This window comes from Pyrus communis, chromosome 16, assembly GCF_963583255.1.
Source record: "Pyrus communis chromosome 16, drPyrComm1.1, whole genome shotgun sequence".
NCBI classification, from domain to species: Eukaryota; Viridiplantae; Streptophyta; class Magnoliopsida; order Rosales; family Rosaceae; genus Pyrus; species Pyrus communis.
The window spans coordinates 21,022,748-21,029,069 of NC_084818.1; the positions used below are offsets into that span (position 1 = coordinate 21,022,748).

The 6,322-nt window shown below is 41.8% G+C and overlaps 1 pseudogene; it reads right to left on the minus strand.

Annotated features, from left to right (window-relative positions):
• Positions 1 to 3,178: 3,178 nt before the first annotated feature.
• Positions 3,179 to 5,027, minus strand: LOC137719942 (arabinosyltransferase RRA3-like; annotated as a pseudogene).
• Positions 5,028 to 6,322: the final 1,295 nt, after the last annotated feature.

A 6,322-nucleotide genomic window follows, 5' to 3' on the forward strand; every position in this document is an offset into this window, starting at 1 on the left:
GCATGTGACTTGTTTGTGGTGAGTGAAAATGCAATCTGAAATGGGAGAGCATGTGGATTAAAGGGGGAATGGTGGCTGCAAAGTCAATGAATAATGAAATGGGAAAGCATGTGCAAGGTTTTGGTGTGAATGATTGAATGTGCATGTGGCTGCAATGGATTAGGAATCCTTCAATTTCGTCCATCCTCTTGGCTCCAAGCATATGATATCCATTCCAATCTCTAATTTGCTCCAAAAGGCTCCAAAAGGCATCCTTTTGCATACTTTGCCCTTAGAACCTACAAACACACGAAAATAGCTTAAAGTACTAAAATAACTAAAGAAACATAACGTAAATGCACGAGAACAAGCCATTTAAGTCGCATGAATATGCTCCTATCAAATACCCCCACACTTATCTTTTGCTAGTCCTCGAGCAAAACAAAACAAAAGAAACCAAAAACAAAACGACACTAAACAAGAAAAACTCAACCTAAACCTTCCAACAATCGTTTCAGGGATTTCCAATGCACATGACAAGTTAAAAATCATTAGTCCCATAGATTTTTGCCATCTTCACACTTAAGTACATTCTTACTCATAGTCACCACATATTATTTCACAATTAAGCATTTTAAACCATGTTTTGAATGTAGTAACATGCCTTAGAGAATTTCCTCAATTCCTTACTAGAATGCACTCTATTTTCACACAGATTTTCTGACTACACACCCTACACTAGTTATATGTGAGAGATTGATGTAAACATAAAAGACTAGTATCTCACATATGTTATAACAAAGAAAGCATTTTCTGGAGTTAATAAGCATGTTTAGATATGATCTCAAGAATGGAATGCTCCTACTTAGATGCGAGAACCAGTGACACCATAAGCTCATATCAATTCCAAACTCCACATTATTGAACACATAACGATCAAGATAGAAGCATAAGGGTTGAAACGGGGCTAAAGGTGTTTGGCTAACAAAGAAAGGATAGGGAAAACAAACGTTCTTTAAGCAATAGTGAGCAAAGTATTGAATTAGGCACTTAGAATTCCCTTTAGAACGCAGAAGTCAACTTTGAACACCCAAGGGGAAGTCACACAAAACTTAGGGCCATATTCAAACTTTTTGGGCCCTTTCTTCAACAATCACACTTGTGAGTCCATTCTCACTTATTTTCACTCTTTTTCTTTCTTTTCTTCTTCTTTTTCTCACATTTTTTTTTTCTTTTTCCCGTGCCTCCTTTAAGACTTAGGCACATACATACACACAAAAATCCCTTCCCCCACACTTATTTTCTGCAACATATTAATCAAAAGGAATTCATTTAAGTCATGCTCACTATACTTCAAGAACAAGGGTATAGGAAAGTCCTACTCTAGGTTAGGTAAGGGGTGATGTGGTTAGCAAAGAAAATAGGCTAAACGAGGCTCAACGGGGTTAAAACTAATATATACGAAATATGGGAAGTAAGGCTATTTGGCTATGGTGGCAACAACTTCATCTTGATATATATTATGCAATTCAATGTCATGCTTTGAATGAAACGGATATAAGTTCTAGCATTTAGTTCTATCATGATACAATTGCATTCTAAGTAGTAACCAAGCAAGGAATAATGAGATCATGCAACAACTTTAGAAAACAAAGAATCACAGAAAATAACTCTCCAAAGAAAGTAATGGCTCGAGTCTCACAGGGATGTAGCGTTTGTTTGAGTTCCTTCCTTCAAGCATGTTACAAAAACGAATTTTTCTTTTATGATTGCATGTGAAGTCATAAATTATAACCATAACCAAGCATATACCAAGAGTAAATCAAACTTTTCTCTATGTTCATAACTCTTTTTAACAGTCATGCAATTACAAACCCAATCCTTATCATTGTGTTGGAAGGTACCCTAAGACACACAAAAACAACTTAAAAACAACTCTTTTTGGGTTTTCAAAACAATTTTTTCAATTTTTATGGGTTTTTCGGATTTTTAAGTCAACACACTCTAAAACAGCCTAAAAACACCTTAAAACAGCAAGGAACAACATTTGAAGTTATGGGTGATAAAATCCCACGAATTTGCATTAACAACATTAGTTACCCCCCCCCCCCCCCCACACTTAAATCAAACATTGTCCTCAATGTTTTAAGCATAGATTCATACAAAGCATAAGTAAACACACAAAAAGCACTTAAACATACTAAACATGGCAGAATGTAATTAACAAAGAGAAGAGTTTAGAGACGCAAATCTGGTTGTGGAATGTAAATTCCATCTTCTCCTTGGTGATTGCATTGAGGCTTGATGTTGTTGATTCCACAGGGGTTCCTCCCATCGTTGATTTTCCTTTGTGCTACTCTTGAACTGGGCAGCAGGATTCTTTTGGTCTCCCCCGAAGGTCTGAGCTTACTCCTTTGGTCTGTTTCTTTGTTCAATCTTTCCAATTCGTATTGAAAAGGGTTGGAGGATAACTCAGCCTATGTTTGTCTCCACATGCTTCAATGTATCATTTTCCTTTGCCTTGCTTGCTCCCCTTGCAGAAGTGGTCCTTTCTCTGGAAGTGTGTCAACCGTTGAAGATGACTACTCGAGAGCAACGCTAGGTAAGCAATCAGGAATGGATTCCAGGCAGTCGGTTCCAGAACAGAAGACTGACTCCAAGTGCCTCTGATTGCTTTCGTTTTACTTTGCCATGCGAGTAATAACAAGGACAAAGGAAAGGACAGGGAAAGAGCATGATATGAGATACTTTTGCTTTAGACCTTGATGATATGAGATACCTTTGCTTTTGAAGAAACGGCGAATGAAGCAGCACATGTATTTGTTGTGGTTGTCTCCACATGCTTCGATCGACCATTTCCTTCTGCCTTATTTGTACTCCAGGTTTCTGGTATCTTATTTGGGGGAGAAAAAATTGAGTATTTCAAAAGGCGTTGCTGGGAGAGCGCCCTCAGAGGTGCGGAAGAGTTGGACATTTTCTTCATGTTTGCCTTGCCATAAAAGACGAAGGTCGACATATATAGAGATAATATCAAGTGGTGGTACTGTTCTTTTACCCTTGTCGACATATATAGAGATAATATCAAGCTCGTCACTGCATGATGGCCCTTCAGGTAGTGAGCATTTCTAAGACACTTCTGGACCTCTTTTGGAACCCCGAGTAACCTTTTTTTTTTTTTTTTTTTTTTTTTTTTTTTTTTTTAGCGTGTACCATAAGAAAATTGGAGCATGACCGGGAACGGCTTCCCATGATTGTGGCATCCCTTGAAAAGAATGGCACCAGAAATGTATTCGCCGAGGCCAGGATTCTGGAATTTCGTCAGAGCCTCACTCAAATAGGGCCACGGTTGTGTGCCATCCTGTTGTGCAGTCCCCCAAGAATCACCAAAAGCTTTCTGATATTCATCTAGCACCTGGTTGAGCAGAGAAAATGCACTTCGGACAGGATAGTGATCATCCATAAAACCCAGCGCACAGAGACCATTGCTGTTCATAAAGAGATAGAAATCCATAGTTCTCCTGGAAGCATGAAGTCCATCGTACCCGGGATGAGAGGGGAAAAAAGAGTTCCTCATTGAACACTGCCTGGTCCCAAGCCTGCTCCTTAGAGAGTCGATTGGCCACACGATCCAATAGCTCAATTGAAGGAATTGTTGGTCGAATGTAGAAGAAACCAGAGTTATAAACCCACATACGCATTGTATGAGCATATCGAGCCCAACCCATTCCTGGCTCATCAAAGACGTCATTGTAACCATAAGCAGTCATATTGTGGTGACCATCAGTCATGGACTCTACATCCGAATCGCGATATAGATGATTAAAAGGGTTTTGCAAGTACACAATATCGACATCTGACAGAAGAACACTATACCCGAGCTGCAAAAACTCCCTCAGAACACGAAATTTTAACCCGGAGACGGCATGGTTACCTCCGGTCCTTGCAACTGAATCGATGACTTTGTCTGGGTCTCTCATATAAACTGGAACATCTTTCGATTTGCAGTATCTGGCAATTTCTTCATCCAAAGCAACAACCAGATAATTAGATATGCCCACTCTCTTAATATTAGTGAACCACAAATCCAACATTTCCTTCACATTTGAGTTTGCAAGAGCAACTATAAGCTCTCTGTTAACAGCAACCTTCTCCAAAATCTTTGCTAACCTCGGATTCACTGATTCATCAGGAAGAACACTGGGGTTGGTTCGTGAGCCTTCGACGCTACCAAAAGGCCCAGCTTTCTTCTGATCTCCCAACACAAGAACTTGTTTCTCTGCCTGATCTTTCCTTTGCTCAGCCAACCGAATATTTTCAGTCAATTCTCTAACCTGCTTCTTCAACTCGGCATTTCTTCTCAGATGCTGCAACAAACTCTGACTTCAACAGGTTGATCCGTTCAGATGACTCGCACAGGGAAGAACCAACCTGGGCGATCGATTTAGCAAAGTTGCGATTGAGAATGGCGGCCGGATTGGAAATGGAAAGGAAGCCACTGGGGAAGCAGAGGGCGAAGACGCAGCCGAGAAGGACTCCAACTGCTATGGCGGAGGTGAGGAAATGGAGATCGCCGTTGTGAACGAGGTAGGGACGACTACCGGTAGTACTTGCAGGTCTGTTGCTTCCATGGCCTTGGCGAGCATGGTAAATATTAGCACAGTGAGGAACCTTGGAGGGGGTCTCTGAAACGACACCGTTGACGGGGATGGCTGGGGCGGTACAATTGGTTCACTGGAGAAGTGATGCTGGACTGGCTGCTGGTCTGGGTATGACGATGTTCTGTACAAAGGTTTTGGTTGTTTTGATTCTGAAAATCGAGCAGAAGAAGGTTGCGGCTGTTCCCGGCTGTTGATCTTCCAGGGATCATGGCGCACGGCTGCTGCGTCCGTCTTGGCTTTCGTTTGATGTCTCGCAGCACCGGTGATGGTTGTAGGTCGTTGCTGCGATCTAAACTTTAGGGAAATCGGCTCGCCGTCGCCGCCACTCGGGGCTTGGGTTTTGTCGTCGGCGTTGATCAACGGTTGGTGCTGCACCAACACTGCTGCCATCGGCTGAGCAGGGAAGAGGGAGATTTCCCAAGCATTCTTTGTGGGTCTGGGTGAATAATCCGGGAGAGAGAAGAGAGTAAAGCAGAAGGAGAGAAGAAGATGGTGACTTGGGCCGAGGAGCTGCAGATGGTGACTTGGAAGGCCTTGAATGACCAGGCCGATTCGGCCGCTGGGCTTAACTTTAAGGACTTGCTGATTTTTTTTTTTTTTTTTTTTTTTTTTTTTTTTTTGGATAGAGAATATATATATATTTTTTTAATACATAGTAACATATGTATTTTTTTTCTTTTCTTTTCTTTTGTAATAAAATTGACTTTCTTTAATGAAACATTTATTTATTTATTTTGATGTGACTGTACTTGAAGTTTTGAAGTTTCAAGTTGCCTACGTACTCTTCCAAAGAAGAGATCAAGTCATAACGTAGTTCAAATGAGTGATGATTTTGATGATGATTTTGCCGTACACAGTTTATGCTCTTGCGGGCCAGGAGCGTTTGGTGCCGTTTGCAGTTTCAGCTCGTGCAGGCAAGGAGCGTTTGGTGTCACCTTTTAGGCTCGTGTGAACAAGGAGCTTTTGGTGTCGCCTTTTATGCTCGTGCAGACCAGGAGCGTTTGGTTGTCACCTTTTAGGCTCGTGCGAACGAGGAGCTTTTGTTTGTCACCTTTTAGGCTCGTGCGAACGAGGAGCTTTGGAATTTGTCAAACGATCTTAGAGAGGCATTCCTTGCAATCTTCATAGCAAGGAGTCTTGACTGAGTGATTGAAGAAGTCTTTGGGGAAGAAATCACGCATCGTGATGGCAACGGACGATCTTTGCGTCATAACTTCATCATCCTCAACACTTTCATGTAGCTTTGAAGGTTGACAGTAGCTGCTTTGCCCCCTTTCCGATTGGTGAACTTGTGGAGGAGACCTATGTTTCTTGTGCATTTTCTTTGGAGTGACATAAGTCCATCCTTCAACTTCACTTGACTTGACTGACATGGTTTTGGAGCATGCCCCCAGCGGTTGAGGTGAAGATTTTGAGTTCAAAGAGCCAGAAGTGACGGTGGTATAGTTTGACTTCACCACATCATTAAGATCTAGCTCGATGATCCCTTTCTGAGCCAACTTCATGATGAGATCTTTTAGCACAAAGCACTTTTCCGTCGGATGACTAATGAAGCGGTGGAATTTGCAGTACCTTGGACTGTGAGTACGGTTCATCTCTTCCGGCCGTCTGCACTCAGGTAGGTCGATCACCTTTTTGTCAAGCAAATCATCTAACATGGCAACCACGTCAGAGTCGGGGAATGG